The sequence below is a fragment of the Leuciscus leuciscus genome (genome assembly GCF_965113295.1).
Source record: "Leuciscus leuciscus genome assembly, chromosome: 4".
Lineage (NCBI taxonomy): Eukaryota > Metazoa > Chordata > Actinopteri > Cypriniformes > Leuciscidae > Leuciscus > Leuciscus leuciscus.
In genome coordinates this window covers 34098765-34117308 of record NC_138728.1, presented here as the reverse complement: position 1 = coordinate 34117308, position 18544 = coordinate 34098765, and the positions used below count along the sequence as shown (strand labels likewise).

At 37.0% G+C, this 18544-nt stretch overlaps 1 long non-coding RNA gene across 2 annotated transcripts; it reads right to left on the bottom strand.

Moving 5' to 3' along the window:
* Positions 1 to 1213: 1213 nt before the first annotated feature.
* On the bottom strand, positions 1214 to 5144 carry LOC309497492. 2 transcript variants are annotated; one of them, XR_014205566.1, is made up of 6 exons: positions 4618 to 5144; positions 4201 to 4382; positions 2894 to 3036; positions 2722 to 2792; positions 1458 to 1583; positions 1214 to 1315 (listed from the first exon to the last, which is right to left on the bottom strand). It is a non-coding gene; the product is annotated as an uncharacterized lncRNA (long non-coding RNA). The 2 variants fall into 2 exon arrangements; XR_014205567.1 differs by lacking the exon at positions 2722 to 2792 and having other exon boundaries at positions 4618 to 5138.
* Between the last annotated feature and the right edge of the window lie 13400 nt (positions 5145 to 18544).

The following is an 18544-nucleotide window of genomic DNA, read 5'->3' as shown; positions in this document are numbered from 1 at the left end:
CTCAGCTTTGTAGAGGTTTGGGGGAATCGTAAAGCTATCGGGTCAAGAGCAGTGAGTGATTCTCTTAGTCTTTTGTTGTTTGATTGCAATGGCAAAGAGCAGCAGACCTGTGTATAGGCTACTGTCACTTTAAGACCGAATGCACAGATCCAATATAATGACTGACATGCATCCAATTTTTTCCCTATTGTTTACGTTCACTTAAGACATGACCTACTGTGGACTATTCAATTTCTGGGCTTACGTGAATACTATTCAAGTCATGCATTTTGACACATAAGTGTGTGTATTTGATCAGTACAAGCGCAGAACTGAAATGGGTGCTCGAGCGCTGACAGACTGTGTGCTCACTCTTCGAGTGAGTTGAGTGCGCAAGAAGGGCTGCCTGTCAGTATGCGAGTGCTAAATTCCGATATCTTGCATGGTTTATTGCAATTTTAATAACTTATTAAAACACATTTTGCCTTTTATTTTCTCATTTACCCATGTTTCTTTATCGCTCAAATGCATCAGTAACTTTAAGCAGTCATAACACGCAACGCATTGACATGGATTTAACATTTCAGAAAGCAACAAGTGAAAATAAAATGTTTATCTTCTCTGCGGTGACTGTTCGGTTGCATTTAAGACCTTTGAAGCCTGGATTTAAGACATTTTAACGCTAATTAAGACCTTATTTTTTCATTAACAAATTTAAGACATTAAGACTTTTAAAGGATCCACGGACATAAGTACATAAGGGACAAATATTTAATGGAACTGCAAAGATTGTGTACTGGTGTTTGGTGTCTGACTGATTGTGGTGGCCTGTCTGAGCCCATTTTTTGTCCCAGTCCAGCCCTGCATAAGAAACTTACCTAATTTGAAGTCTTCCACTCAAATTCAGTGAGCCTCTGCAGAAACGTTGCTACCCGGGAGTTGATGGCTGTCACTTTTCTCTGCACAACACCTCCTGTCTTTCGACTGGTTCCAACTTTGGCCGTGCACTTTGTGCCCTCTTCAGGGTTGATCCTTACAAAGAATCTTAAAACAAACATAGGTCTTAAATGTTCATATAACACATACAGTAGTCATCTTTAAAAGCGGCCTTGTGCATTAATCGATTTTAAAGCATGACGTGGAGGCAAAGAACCACCTGAAACGAAATGACCCATTATTTCCCTATCGCTACAGCCATACCAGACTTAAAGTTATTGCATGTACCTCGCATTTTGCTGTATGGGCTTTGGCATGCATGACGCTCAGGAATGGCCTCATTTCTGTCAATGGCAGAAGCTCTGGTAAACCCTCTGCTACTTTAAGGTAGGGCCAGTACCTAAAAAGCAGGAGCAGCATCATGTGAGTGTAACAAAGATCCATTTTTAATTGAAATCTAAAATGACTAACATCACTGTAAAGCTGAGAAACAAGAAATTTTAATCATGGAGTTGGATTTGCAATATGACAATGAGGATTACCTTCATGTAACATCCATACAGAAGAAGGTAACATTTGCCTTTTTTGACATCTCTCTTTGAAGAAACATCGGGTAAGCAAATATTTCTCCACGGTAATGGTTCAGTCCTCGTAAGAGAAACCCATATCTGATAAATCAGAAGAAAATCTAGTGGTTAAGAATCAATTGACCCAGTAAAGCCTGGCTTAAGCACACATCTCTGTCAACTGAGTGCCTATAACAAAACATATGATAATTAAAGCTGCAAGCCGCCTTCCGGGGCCAAGCCCTTATGGCTGTTCGGCTTGTAAGGGCTTTTCCAGCAACTTCCAGAAACACTTTAACCATTGAAAAGTAAACCCCTATGGATACTGCATCTACACATTTTTTACAACACTGAACATTTAGGTAGACATGAAAGGAGACAAAATACAAGTTATACAGACTGTATAGGCTTATCACAAGTTTTTTTTGTTTTTTTTACATGAATGTTTGTTTTTTGTTACAGGTCTTTTTTGCGGGATGAAAACTGTGGCAGGTTCTTGTGAGGATTCAGTTTCTTCAATTTGAAGAAGTTCCTCATTAGTATCGTGGTTGGGTGTTGTTTGCATTTGTAGAACCTGCATGTTGTGTGTAAATGCTACGGTTAAACTGTTCATGGCCAGGAACTTCTGTTCGATGTCCTGTGCATCGGTGTGGTTCAGGTCAAGTAGTGGTGCAAAAAAATCTTTTCAAAATGGAATTTGACACTGTTAAAGAGAGCTCTATTTTGTTTTCTTTAAACTCCAAAATGCCACCAAGTTTTGTGACGCAAGCGGTGCCACTCCTTAACATTTTGCACTTTGTACAGCGGTAGAAAGCACATTGCGGAGAAAATTCTTGCTGAAGAGTGGCACACTTTGGCCAGTGTTTACTAATGTTTATTTGGACCCCTTGCAAAGCAGAGGTGATGGTTTTGTGAGAAGTCATTTCATCTTCAGACATTTGGTGAAGTGGTCCAGTAGAAATTTGAATGGTTGGTGTAGGTGTAATTGTCGTGTGTCTGGTTGATTGTAAAAAGGTTTTTTGTTGGTACATTTTTGTCTTTAAGTTTGTAAAGTCTTGTTGATTGACACACTTGACAAATTGAAGAAACTCAATTATCACAAGAACATGGCGCTGTTTTCATCCCGCAAAAACACCTGTAACAGAAACCAAACATTCAACGAGTTCCCTTGATAGACGTCATTAATAAAGTTGTCCCACAAGGCAAAATTAATTTTGTCGATTATCCAACAGTTCATTACCTCTCCTTCAGTCTCGTTAAACACATTTTAACAGATTCTATCTTTCTCACTGTGGCTTTTAGTGTGGGTATCTGTACACAAAGAGAGTGCGAGAGAGAAATCAACAGTCATGACATTTGTTTTCAATGTACTTCAACTTTTAATTTGTATGGAAAAATGTTGTGCAACTTACATGATGCTGTGCATCTAGGGTTTTCATTTCAGCAATGGTTGAGGGGTGTAGTTGCTTTGGGGGTTTATGGGGGAATGGTACTTGAGTCACTTCCAGTGTTGTAGAGCTGGTACTCTGGATGCCATATTTTGTGTCATTGCTGTCTGGAAAATGAAAGAAACATTTAAAAAAAAATTAGATGTCAAGGAGGCACATGTGCAATCACTTACATTTTACTTAAAATACCTTGTAATTTTTTTATAATACTGATAATAATAACAAACAAAGCATTGTGAGTTTGTAATAAATGTTGACCACGTCACAAAAGTGAACCGAAACAGTGTATACAAGTATATACTTGCCTCACAGACATGAGAAATGTATTAATGGAAAGTTTAAAATGTCTACTTTAAAAAAACATGAACTGATTCAAATCTTAAACACTTTCAGATTATGTAATCTGCATGAAACAGTTTCTTGTTTTTTCAAGACACAATTATTATGTTTGCTGGTGCACCACAGCAAGCTTTATGCGTTTGAGCACTGATTAGGCGATTATGTATATAGGGGATTAAAGGCTATTAATATAAATGTGCTATCCGTTGACTAATTGCTTAAGTGAACAATTGCTAGTTGACTAGTAAAATCTAGGGCAACCAAAGAAAAAAAAGAAAAGTAATTTATGGTAACAATTAAAAGAACCTGGAAAGCATCCGACCGTTTTTATAAGGAGGGACAGAGCAGTGTAGAATAATGGTTAAATATGTGAAAAATAATGCAAATTTTTTCAAACGTAGCATGAACACATGTTACAGTGCAGCCCACAAATACAATCAAGCCTTCAAAAAAAGGTGTTTTACCACCCCTTTAAGTATCAGTTATATCCATTGAAAAACAAAATTCCCTTAGCGGTTTTATTAAAAAGTGTGCACATTTGGAGTATTGAAGTATTGATGGGTTATTATGTTTACTTAATTTCTATACATACGAGTACTATTTATTTAATTTTTACCCAAAAAGAGGTGATGTGAGAATTATGCAGCATGTGTTATGTAATGTCTGTTTCATTCATATATGAAGTTAGAGGGCGCCCTTGTCTAGAAAGTGTTTAAAACATTTCAGAAAATCCTTTATATGGCATTTAACGATCGGTGCAGCTGAATAACATGCAGGCAAAGATATTCTGAGGGATGAATGTTCAAGATAATAAACTTTTATGAAGATGTATCAGTGTATCAGAACAGATACTACCTAGATACTTAAATATTAGATATACAGTAATATAATTTTGTTTGTTATATGTTTCAGTGATATTCAGGCAGATTTACCCTTCTAGCTTGAAAGGATCTGTGCTCCAACATTTTCAGAAAGGCCTGCCTGGACATGACTGGTGCCATCACCTTCATATTTTAAAATGAGGTGAAGACATCAAATTTGTATAGGGTCTGGCAGCTGGTGCTAGCTGGCCAGGACCGATAAACGAGCAGGTCCTTCACCTCGGGAGTCCATTCTGCAGAGCATGATGGACAGGATTTCCGAGGCAAGCAGACAACAATTTCAGTAATCAAATTGCAACAGATTGCCTTCTATACAGAGATACAAATATATGATATATTAGCTATTTGACATGGCATTTGGGCATTGCCTGAAAATTACATGGTGATAAAAAGCTTTGCGTTGCACACAGTGGTAAAGTTCTAGTACAATAATACTGCACAGAAAGGAGGGCTTTCAGAACAACATACCATTGATGGTGACCACATAAATATGCTTCACTGGAGTGATTGTGAGGTCATGAGTGCATTCACAAATTGACCTTGGTGCAGGAACGGGCAGCTGACATACTGCAAAACAGAAAGAAGTTATGAAGGGTGTATTTACAGCTTCTCCTCAGTCCCTTAGATGCATTACCCAAAACACTAACCTCATTTTCAAAATAGTGCTTTTAAAACCCAACAATTAATCCAAACTGGCCACACCACTATTCCAACTGTAATTGTTACTATGTTGAAACAACATGTAAATGCTTAAGCATATTTTGAAAAATATTAAGACGCAATTGACTTAGCTGGTCAAAGATATGCTGGTCAGAACTGTCAAAACCAATCATACTTTTGTTATTCAGCTATTAAATTTCACACTTGCACTTTAGAGTTTTGAGAATAAGCTTAGACATTTTTTTCAAAAATGCTAATCTCATTCTAAGCCATTTAGAAACACATTTAAATGTAAACATGTGCGCTATCCACAACAACATTTGGGGAATTACACTAAGTATGAGACAATTTGATATAATGCTAACTTTCCCTTTTCGGTTCTATGACAGGGCTTTTTGATGGCATGTTGGTTTGAGACAGGGGTTATGCATGCCAGAAGTTTTTGCTAACCCCCTATCCTGACCCTCAGACAGGGCCACAAAACCCCTTTAATGTGGCCCTCAGTAAAACAAGGGTCAAAATTGAGATGACCTTTGCAATCCTAAAGGTATGTTTCAACAACCCTCAACGCTTAAGAGTATCACCAGAGCGTGCATCACAGATAGTGGCTGCATGAGCCATTCTGCACAATACAGCCACTATCAGAAAGGAGCGAGTACCACCATAAAACCAGATTCTCCCCGATGAAATTGACCCAATCACACTTGACCACCACGCTGGCGCAGCTGTCAGAGATCACCATACAATATTTCACTTAATAAATGCACATTGAAACTGCTGATAGGTCTCAAAATGTTTTATTGGTTTTGTGGCATGGGAGAGAGATAGAAAGACCACAAGAGAAAGTTGGATAAATAAATATTAATAGTATTCATACTAAAGTGTTGCTTTGTTAAATAAGTTCACATACTGAGATCTGTTTTTTCCAGCTGTTTGATGTCCAATTAATTTTTTTTTTTAAATTTGGAGCCTCCTCAGCTCGCAGTCCAGCTCCTTCAGTGTGCAGTTTCCCTTTTGTAAAGGGCCCTGACTGAGTCGGTTTCCACCTGAAACATAACTATGCCACAAACATGATCAGTACAAGTTCTCTGGAGGTTGATCAAATCACAAAAAGTACCATGACTTTGTACATTACTTGTGATAAAATCTTAATCACTAAAATAATAAAAGGTTGTCGTAAAATACTCACCACTTTGAATTATATATTTTTTATTTTCTTGATCTGCTGCCAAGAATGTTTGGAGTTGGGGGTTGCATCTAAACAAATCAATGAATATTAATCTTTCTTAGGACGTAATATACATTTACATTTTTTTTTTTATATAAATATTTTATAAAGATATATTATATTACACACCCACACCCACATATATACACATCATACATATGTAGCGACAACACCACCCCGGAGTAACGGGGAAAAATAACCCAAATAAAGGGACACACAAGTACGTTCCACGGCAAGAGGTGTGAGTTTCCGTACAAAAAGTGTGGGTTTTTATTAAAGTTACAATAATTGGTCATAGTCATTTAAAACCAGCAATCGGCACCATTGCCAGTGGTCAAATTAAATAAAAATAATAATAATTCCAGGGGGCTGAGGATTCTTAATTGAAGAACGGGCTGGTATGACAGCATCAGGTATGACAGCATTTAACACACAGTCATTCTTCACCATGTTATACAGTTTATGTTTATTATATTACATTTGCTTGCACTGACTTCTGTCCCTCCAGTGTCTGTCCAGACTCATCTGGTCGTCCTCCTTCACCTCAGACCTCCTCTGGTCAGACAGAAGCTTCCTGCTCTGACAGGCGGAGTACAAGAGCACAAGTATTTGCTTCTGGGAAGATTCTGTTGCCCTCATGACGGAACTGAATTTGTGGACTGTGTGGAAATCCCAGTGGAGGCACTATTGAGGCTCCAGATGTAAACTCCAATACCTTCTCTAGGGTGACTCGACTGCATTCTCCTTCTGTAACACATAAAATTGGTGAGAAACAGTAATTCAGGCCCCTTATTTTATTTTATTTTATTTTTAGGCCAGCCCTAGTCTTTTTGTATGTGTTACTTTGGAGCAATTTGGAAGTTACATACTGACATCAAGGACTTTTTGTGGTGAATATCAACCACAAAAGCCTCAGTAGTCAAGTACTTTTTTGGTAAAATATTACAACACAATATGAACAAGTTTAAGGGACCCATGTTCACGCAACCAGACTTCAAAATGTCACTTCAACCATGGCATTATCAGCATTTATTTTCCTGCCAAACAGGACAACAAAATGACCACTAATAATTGTTCTTATGAAGTCCATGTTATTATAACTTGTACAATAAATAGTATACCTTCAATATCAATTAACCAGTCACGCCAAAAGCATATTGTCGTGTTTTCTCGGTCTGTCCTGTTGCTGCCCTGCACAGAGAAGTCCTCGTCAAATAAAGGGCATAGGTAATTCGCCTGTAGTGGAATCTCCTCACTGACAAACGTGTTGTTGAACACTGCCGGATTCTTCCTCAGCTCCTCCAGTAAACCAAGGGTTTTTAACCCCTCAGCAAACCTATAAAAACATGTGACATAATGTGTGAATCGTCCTGGGCCAATGACAGTTTCATTTTTCGGACAGATAAGACAGGTGAGGCACTTACTGGTCTTCCATCGACGAAGAAGTCTGCAGCTGACTGGACAAGGGAGTCCTTCTCCAGGCTGTACACATGTCTTAAGGCACCTATAATGCTGAGACTCTGCTGCCTCTGCAATTGCACTGTTCGCCTCTCGGACTGTTGTTGCTTCCTGTATCTAAAAAGAAAGGCAGAAAGAGAAATAGACAGAATGAAAGACAAAAAGAAAGACAAAGAAAGAGACAGAAAGAAAGAATGAAAGAGATAGTGAGTGAGTCAGTGAGTTAGTCCAAAATTGGCTTGTAAGGATACCTTCCCTATATAAATTAGATGTTTAAGCAATACAGTGAGAGTGAGGATGTTCGTGGATATCCTCATGGCCGCAGGTAACCACAGCCGTGAGGATATCCACAAACATCCTCATGAACACGAGCGCTGTATTGCTTTTATACAGCAGTTCCACTTGCATCTGAACACGTTTGAAGCGATTCATAAATAATAGAATGTTAATAGAAAATAGGGCTGTGTCACAGTACTGTACATTCAATGTATAACACCTTTCTCCTGCTTACTTTTATTAACTGTTCCCTGAAAGTATGGTCACCAACTTCATCCACCGTGGCCGGGGGTGTTGGTATCCCACAGATTTGATTGAAAAGCCTTTCGGAAAAGAAGTGTGGACCGACTCCTCCATGGACGACACACACAGCAATAATTTTTGCCAGCCAGCCACGTGTAAAGTCTAGTCTGCAAAGCTAAAATTAAAGACATAGCAGTAAAATATTGCTCTGCTGTAATGCTTCTTAAAAATGTAATACTTTAAAACGCAATGATTAATATTGGTGCTACTACGAATAATAACTTTTTATTGCACCTTTTAAAACATGTAAAAAGGTGTTTCAGTACATTAAAAGACGAAGAAATGAAGAATCATGGAAAAGTGCAAAAGAGACTCTAATAACTCAGTCGATTTTTGTCATACAGGCAAGTGTTGTACATAATTTAAAACTGGTAAATGTCTTCTTTTATTTGTGTACACTCATAATAAAAACAAAATGTTATGTTTTTCGTAAAACAAAGAAAATAAACATGATGCGCGTTCTGCCGTCTCTCTCAATGTGAAACTCAAACTGAAACGCGACAGAAAATGACCTGTAACTCAGCGAATGTTTGTCACACAGACTTGAAACGCATGTCTATACAACACTTGGAGTCTCTATTTTTAAAGTATGTAAATTATATAAAAAACAAATATTCTCTGTTTAAGTAATCCGTATGAAAGCAGCGGCATGTACAGTTTCTCAAACGCGTCCTAATTAACTATAATGTGACCGCGCACGAGCGATTGACATGCTAATGATCCACGCGGAGAAACGCAGACCTGTAAACGCCCTCATTACCTCAAAACAAAGAATCAGAGACGTTGGTAACTTACTCCTCTGCTTTTCACCGAGTTTGGAAGACTGTGTTTGTGCTGTGCTCTGCTGTTTCACTTGGATTTACCTCAGAAGAATTAGAAGAACGCGATTTGAAGACAAGAAAGATGTAAGGTAAGAAATTCTTAATTATTAGTTTATGTTATTGTTGCATAAACTTCACATTGCAGTTGAACTGTTGCTAGATATAAGGTGAATATTATAATATTTAGACCCGTGTTTACTATACTGTGTTTGTGGATATCTGCTCAAACGTAGATATGTATAATATGGTAATCATAATGTTTCATATTTTGGAGCGCGCCGTGCGTTTCATGTTTCATATTTTGCAGCGCGCTCTGCGTTGAATGTTTCATATTTTGGAGCGCGCTCTGCATTTGAATGCATATTTTGGAGCGCGCTGTGGGTTTGAAAAGTAAAACGCACCAAACAAAGGCTTCATGGTTTCTCTAATCTCATTTCATATCATCATAACGAATGGAAACATTTGAAGTAACAATCAATATATTTTTCTCTAACGTAGTTGTTACTGAAATCTTCTGGAAGATTTATAGGCTGCTTAGGCTATTGTTATTATTATTTTATGCAGCACTGCGCGTAGCCTATGCCTATAAGGCACAACAAACCTGGTGGTCATTATACATTATTGGAAACATTTGTGTGTGTGTATTCTGTGAATTTTAAAAAGCAATTTTACCCAGAAAAATATAAAATATATTCCCAAAATCGTGCAGCCCTATAGTTTCTCTTGATATCAGTATGTTCACAGTTTTTTTTTTTTTTTTTTTTTTTTACAGGGACCAGATGCAACTGAGTCCTGCTGACTTCAACATTCACATGAGTCTCTGTACATGAACATGGTAAAGTGAAAATCAAACACCTTGGAAATGAAAGGTATGTACAATGTTTTTAGGAATGGCACAAAGGTCTCTATTGAAAATAATGATCCAAAGACAATGTGCTTTTTTGTCATTTGTTGTGTATCTTTGGATTATGTTGTGTTGTAAATAAATCCAAACAATCTAAAAGCCATTCTTTTTTAAATCTCCTCATTCTTTGTGCAAGGTTGCTCTGAATGACAGGGCCTGATCACTCCTAATAGGGCCGTTAGGGGAGTGTCTTTGTCTTTCTCAGGTGTGAATACAAATATTCTAGTCTACGTGATACAATTTTTAAAAGTCTTGTGAAGAAATAATCAGTATGGGTTTCATGGCCTTATTTCAGGGACTTTTTTTTTTTTTTTTTTACAAACCACGCATAAATGTCATTATCTCAAAACTACAAACTTTTACATACATGCTGCTCATATATTATTGTAGCAGAGTTTGTGCTAAATACAGTGTAATCCGACTTTAGCCATGAAAATGTCACAAGTAACAGAAATAAGCACAAATGTCAGAGCATGTCAGAACACCTCCAGCGCCAGAAAAACAGCTCAGACCCCAGAGGGTTAAAGAAATTGCTTTTTAAGGACTACAACAAACGGCTGAAGGGACTACACGACATTCCTCCAGGGTTAGTGACATCACCAACCCTATAATTTACATAAACCCCGCCCCTGGAACACAATTTATAGATTATCAAGACAGAATATGCTAAATAATGACGTGAGCTACATAAATTCATTAACTAACCATTCAGAAATATTGTCTACGAAAACACAGCTTATATTTTCATAATTAGTTTTGTACTAATTTCTATACTTGAAAGATAAGCACATAATCTTGTATTTTGACAGAAACTGCTTCTAGCTATTGTAAGAACTGATTTTCCTGCTAAGACAAAAGCAGCAATAAAACGCACCCTGGATAGAAGATCTCAAAGAAAGGGCACAGGACATTGTCTTGTCCAAACATATCTCCTAGTTTATATATGCATCTCCCCTCTCCCTCCCCCTCCCCCTCCCCAAGTCACTAAAAGTTCACTGAGATTGTCTATATATCATGTAGCGGATGTCCAAATATGGTCATAAGTTACCGTTGACTAGGCGGAACTAATTATGGCGGAACTGTTTTACCAGGAGTCATAAACAGACGCACAAACACTGCATTATGCGGTTTCCACGGAGGTAATCCATCAGCCGGAAACTGAAGCTTCCCCGGGGGCCGCCATTGAATAGCAGATCAGCAAACTTTACATCTGAGGCCTTTAAAGACTCCATTTGTCCATTATTTATTTCTAAAGAAACACAATGTATAAAAGGCTCCATTACCTTGTATCTTACGTTATGGCCCCATAGAAGCAGTTCTTGTAAAAACAGGCTAACGGTTGCGTCATAACCACGCGACTCTCTGTCGCACAGTAGAGAAATTACTGTATGGACAGGAGGAGAAGCTTGCGGGGACGTGGAGGCAAAATGACTAAATAATTTATCAGAATACTTAGCAAAAGTTTCTCCTGCTCCCAGCTCATGGACACCTCCTACTCACACTCTTCGTCTCTGCAAGTTTCGGAAGGGAATGATTCAGATTTCTCTTGGCACAGCTACTAGAAGACAGACAGGTTGCTCACGTCACATCTACGTCGTCAAGCTCAGTTTGAGTCTGCGCAGTACGCTCGACCATCAGGAAGTGAGTGCTTCTAATTGACTTCACTTTTCTCCGTTGAATCCAATGGGGTCACTGTGTCCATTTTTTTACTGTCTATGGGTTTCACTCGCGCAAGCACACAAGCGAAGCTAGAAGAATGTGAAACTTAAATGGAAGAGTTGTTGATGTTTCCTTTGAATCCTCCCTTCTGTAAGCAGTTAATGAGGTATGTCTGTTTCCTTTGAGTGAAGTGTGTTGCAATATTAATCGAGTACTTTATACACGTGTTTAATGTTGTTACTGGATTACTTTAGTATAAATGTGATTTAGATTAATTGTAATGTGTTTTTTTTTTATTAGTTCTTTTTTATTACTTTGAGTCATACCAAGAACAAGATGATTGTTTTGACATTTCTTTATTTGTTTGTTTTCAGTTCTTACGTCTGGTGTTGTTTGACATCTTCATATTAATCATCTGATTCAATTGTGAATGAGGAATCAATGTTCTGAATCTGAATAAACCATCAGTCAGTGGAATCAAGAACTTGCTTGTGTTTTACTGGAGGGAGCAACATATCACATATGATGTATCTTGTGAATCTATTGTTTTTCCTTTTCATGTTTGGTATCATTTTAAATGTCTCGATTGGTAAAATGGTCTTAATTTCATTGCAGTCATTGGTTTAATGAGAAAGATTGAGAACTTTGGGTGATGTCTCTTCAATATCTGATCATTCTTCCCTCTCCCCTGAAACCAGGTGTTACCCCCTGGGGTACATGAATTGACCCAAAACAACTATTACAAAAAAATATTTGTATAACCCTTTTGTTCTGGTCTGGGTCTATAATGGTAAGTGGCAGAGCAGTCTTTGGGAACCTGTAACCAGGGAAAACCCCATACAGTGCTGTGTCAGTGTTTTCCCAAGTCTTACACTTGGAACACACCACGGTATGTCTCTGTCAGGAATGCATTGCTTACTTTTAGAGTCATCTTTGAGTAATTGATGTAATGTATTTATTATTTCTGAATTGGCTTTTAATCACTTGTGTAATTGGCATGATACATTTTACCTGACAAATAAATGTTACATCTTGATTTATTGAGCATTTTTCAGAAATCATTATTCCTAGTAGATTAATGTGTAGTCTGGTGTTTCCGCAAAGCTACTCCAGGATAGATAAAACCGAAGGCACTAATGAATGGAGCATGTCAATAAGGAGACATTCCGATTTTTGACTATCACTGACTTAGCACGTTGAATCTTGCGACTATTGCAAAAAATTACACATTTTGGAAAGCATGGGCGACCGCTTAACCCCCTGAGGTCTACGGTATCGCCGGCGATACCAGCTCGCTTTTTTTTTATCAGTGTAAAATAAACTCATAAATACTCTGTTGACTTTGATTTTTCATAGGAGTTTCGTACATCAATCGATTCTGTTAAATGTGTATTATTTTTGTGTATACTCATAATAAAAACAAAGTGTTGAGCTTTTCGCCAAATAAAGAAAAATAAACACGAAGCGAGTTCTGCCTTCTCTCTGTCAGTGTAGTCCATTCTGAAACGCGTCCGAAAATGAACAATAACTCACCGAATACTTCTCACACAGACACGTGAGATATGTCTTTATGAAGCTTGAAATGTCTTCTTTTAAATGAAGTAATTTATATAAAAAACAAATGTTTTCAACTCATGTAATCCGTTTGAAAGCAAGGAGAGGTACCGTTTTTCCTTCTGCCTCATTATCTCTATAATGAGTTGAGGCCGCCCCGCCCCCGGCGCTATTCAAATGGTAAATAGTTTAGGTGATCTAGTATGCATCGCATACGCCCCCCGATCAATGCCATAAAAACACAGTTTCTTCATCAGACTTACTGATAGTTCATCGCGTTTTGAGTATGGCACGCTTCTCCAGTAAAGACGCCCTTCAGATGATTCTGGACAGCGAGGAAGAATGCATGTTTCCTCAGAGGAAGATTGTAACTCAGACTACAAACGGCAGCATTTTGAAGAGCGAATTCCGCCGAGGACACAATTTCGGAGTAAGTTTTACTTAAAAGTCTTTTGTCTTTTATTTTTCGTGTTCGCATTTATGAGGAAAAAACAATATTACGTGACAGTTCTCCATTATGGACGCGAGCGCTCTGAAGGCGCACTAAAAGACTTTCAAACTTTCACAGAGACCTCAAAACAGAAACTACAAATCCTTTCTTTAAAACGAATTTCGTTTTGTATCAATTGTATCTTAATTTTAATAATTTTTTCATTAACAAATTTCCTGGATTTAAAGTAAATATAGGCTAGCAATCACAATATAAGGTGCTTGAACTGGAGATCATCATTAACCAGACCGTAGCCTACTCGCCTCACATGTCTAAAAAATGTGAAATATATTTACAGAAAGCTGGTTCTAAACAAAACCATCCAAAACAAAAAACTATGTAGCCTAATAAATGTGCATTTCTCCGGTGCGTTCACTAGCCTACTGTGAAGATCGCGAGTCAATAGCCTATCGTCAACTTCATCTTTGCCAGAAGTTAAATTTAAATTGCGTGTGTGAATGAATGATGATGTTTTAGCAAAGTGTATTGCTATACTGAGATGAGTAAAAATGTTGAAATATGTTGAAATAAAATGTAGGCTATTTGTATAAGCAACGTATTAAACTGCAAATTAACAATATGCCCTAATATTTCATGAAAACAACGTTACAGTCAGGCGAAATATGAAAGACAACATCTTGTTGACTAGATTTGGGTACAGTTTTTACTGTAGAATATACTGCCACATCAAATAAGCTTTTGTTTAGCAATTTCTATATCTATTTTTGTCAAAAATAAAGTCATCAACTAAGATGTTAGCTGTTCCAATGTTGACTATATTCAAACTAATGAATACAGATAAAATGTAGGCCTATAATCATTTTTTTTTACAAAGAAAGAGTACACTTGAAATATTGTTGAAATTGTATTTGTTGTAATTGTAACCTTTTTAATAAAATAGCAAAACATATTTACAAGATAGATGTAAGCAAAATCTTAAATGGTCAATATAAGTCTTCTTCTAAATATATCTTTTGTCCTTGCATTCATTCTTGGCTCAGTCAGTGTCACACCTGAGTGAATGGCTCATCATTATGCAGAGTGGGTGGGACATTGTAATCTAAGGTGTAAACCACTCCTCGTTCACGCCCCCCTCGCATATTGGCTTTCCAAGCAAAACCTGTTTTACATCAATTTAAATCAATGTATGGTTTTATGTGAACGATAAAGCAAGACTATTTTCACATAATTTTGAAGAAAAAACTCTAGGCGAGGACATCCATTAGTCAAAAGTCTTATTGACACATATTTACTATGTGTTTTGTGGCCTTATTTCAGAAATTTTAGTTTTTAGTTTTTTCAATAACCATGCATAAACATTATTCTCTCAAAAATGAAAACATGTACATACACGTGGCTCACATATTATGGTAGCCCTGTTTGTGCTATATAGAGTGAATTTACACCTTTGCCATTAATATGTTTATATGCAACTGAAAAAAGCACAAATGTCAGGGCATCTCAGAACATCTTAAGGGCCCCAAAAACAGCCCAGATCCCAGAGGGTTAAGGGTAAAATAGGTTTGCACTGCATCCTCTGACTGGCTTACGTTTGTGATCGTGAGCGCACATTCGCAACGTGACGTCTCAAAGCGAAACCGAGTCCTTAAAATGGACAAAAAAAAAAAAACATTTTCTAAGCTGACAACCTGGCTAAAACACATGTTGAGGGGTTAAATATTAATACTGGATAGGTTGTATGCTTGTACCAAAAAGTGTCCGACAAAGTTTTAATATCAGTTTTGGCCTCCTGACTATATTTAAATATCAAATATAACAATAGACCATCCTTTATAAATGTACCCACTCAAAATGTACATCCATTTAAACATTTTACATTAAAAATTACAAATACAACTGCACAATTATACTACGACTAATTATAAAAACTTAAATTAACTTCAGATTATCATTATATATAAATTTTACAAATGTAAAAAAATTTTTTTTACAAAAATGTAAACTTCTATACTCTTTATTTTTTTATTTACCTACCTACCTTTAACTTGAACTTTTAACAAACTTATCCAACTCAAAAAAATTATAATTATAACTCAAGTGTTTAACACTTTTTCAATGAATTTCCATTTTACTAAAATATTTACCACCATTTCAAACATTAAACATTTGATTAACTTGTAATATTTACAACTTAACAAATAAACAAGATTTTTCACTTTTTCTTCCCTGAATATTTAACATTTCAGTCACATTTGGCATGCTTTGGACGGACTGATACTTCCAGCTCTTTTTCACACTTCCTTCAACGGACTCTTCTCTTTTCATACAATCAATTATGTTATCTTTTCCATCCTCTTCAACCTTCTCAGTCTTCTTTTCATTCACAATATCCAGGGAATGGAAACACCATTTTCACTCCTAAAAAACTCCTCCAACATGAGATCATCTTCCACTGACTCCTGAGAGGTGCTGCAACTTGCAGTTGGGACTGAATCTGGTGCCTGATCCATCTCGTTGGTAGTCTCAGTACATGGAGGCAGAAATGCAGCTGCGGTAATACGGTTACCTCTGTCCCTTAATTGGATTCTGTCCTCCACAAGCAGCTTTGACACCAGAAGATCAGTTTCAAAGAACCTTTCACATCCTAAATTCAGCAGTTGGCACAGCACATAGTCATCGATGACATATTCAGTCATTTTGCCAGTAGAATCTTCGACAGTCACATTAGAACGCAAAACTGCAACAACAGCTGCAGTTTTACAATACGCCCCACACTGTTGGCATCTTGTGATTGCAGTTTTGAGGTTCACATTTGGCAAAACATGTTGCTTTGGACACAAATAGTCCACTTTACACCTCTGCGGTGACAAGGTGCCCTTCATGTACCTCAATATCAACATCTTCTAGCAGTGTTAATTTTGACTGAGCTGTAGTGGTTATAGAAGTTTCCGCACTGAACTGCCTCACAGACACATTTGTCATGTTATAACACTCGCCATTTGGCAGAATTTCGCCGGCCCATACACAGAGAGATACTGTGTGTTTTGTCTGCCACGTCATAACATCGTTTCATCATCTTCTGATGGGATCTTGTGAGACACTCCCGATCTTCAGTCATTTGAAGAATCTTCACCGTCACATTTACCTAAAAATTCCACACAAAAAAACAAACCAACACATATACAAATTTACACATAACTAAAACTTTACTGCCAAGCAAATGCAAAATACCATAACTCATTTTGTGACAAACGAGTCATTCATTTCTATAGGACATCGAGTGATTTGTGGTTTGTAACAGAGAGGTGTTTGTCGATTTGAAATGCTTCCCAGTGGTTGTCGCAACGCTGTTTAATAATAGTGTCCATGACCGGGACCCGGGAGTAAACTCGGTGCTGGGCCGTGCTGAAACAACTGAAAATAGCGCTATTTGTTGTTACTGTACTGACCAAGAAACCGCTTCAGATAATTCGGTGACCGAGCGGTCCAAACGAATCCGAATAGTTTCAGACCGTTATGCAAGCGTGTTTAGAAAGAATCGAACCAAAAGAATGATTAATTCATGAATGATTAGTTTTAGCTGGTTCAGTCGACAAGAATACGGGACACGCATAATAACTGCTGAAATATTTGCACGTCAAACATTTCTCAAGTCAATCGGAGCACATATCAAACTAAACTAGCCGCATCACGGAGGAGGAGTGAGGTTGGTACCGTCAGGCCACATAGAAATGATTGGCGGGCCGCCAGTTGAATAGCCCTGTCTTAATACTTATCAGTTTTATTTCTATAACAACTAATTACCAGATTTGCAGTCCTACCTATGATACATATTTTGGGAGGGGGGAAATATATACTTAAAGTTTTTTTTTTTTTTTTTTCACAAATCCAAAGTCTACCTAGTTAAAATCTTTTGCCTCGATACAGTAATATTTGATAAATCTGTACCACCTTTTTTAAGAAAACCAATAAGTTTTAATCTTTTATTTAGTTTTTCCACAATATAACCTTTTCAAAAAACACAAGAACTACAACAAAAATGTAATATTTACTACATTTATCAATAATACGCTCTACAATTAACAATTCTTTGTCGATGAATCAATTATTTTTCTTGAACTACTCAAACACTATATTACTGATATTTTCCAAATGATCTATATTTTTCTTATGTAATCAGTCAATTCTTTACTTAGGCAATTAATACATTCTCAACTATTAATCTTTTAATGTTTTCTTAATTGCTTTAAGCTGCACTTAGCTACTAAATATTGTCCACAATATTATGTCCACAGTTAGCACTTGTATCCATTGCAACTCCACTGAATAAACACGTCTCTTTTCTCCGTTTTTGTGCAGTAACAAACTTATAATACATCTTAATGTGGTTCTTACAAGATGGTGAATTCAGGTTAATTGGAACTTTTATCATTTACATGTCTCCCAATTCTTATATCCTTTGTCTCTTCCAAGCCTTATAATGGCAGTGAATGGCCGTATTTTGAAGTCCATAAAACTACATCTATCCATAATAAAAGTGCATCCATCATAAAAGTACATCTATCCATCATAAAGTTCTCCACACAGCTCCGAGGGGTTAATAAAGGCCTTCTTAAGCAAATCAATGCGTTTATGTGAGAAAAATATTAATATTTAACACATTGCAAACTAAAATTCAAGCTTCCGGCCAAGCAAACATATGCAGTCTACTTGTGTCTAATTCACAACTAGTGACATCAGAAGTAGCGTAGTGCGTTATGTTGTAGCATACATATCAGCAGTACGTCACACAAATTACACTTAGACTTAAAGGTGCTGGCAAAAGTTATGTTTGTGCTAGTTTGTTTACATTTAAGGGAGAAATTTTAAACATTTGTGCTAGTCTATTTACCTAATGTGTATTAAGACAATTCTACTGTAGTTTTATGTTATGTTATGTTATGTTATGTTATGTTATGTTATGTTATGTTATTGTTTCTGGTTTGAAGTCCATCAAAGTGCATCTATCCATCATAAAAGTGCATCTATTCATGATAAAGTGCTCCACAGGCTCCGGGGGGTTAATAAAGGATTCCTGAAGT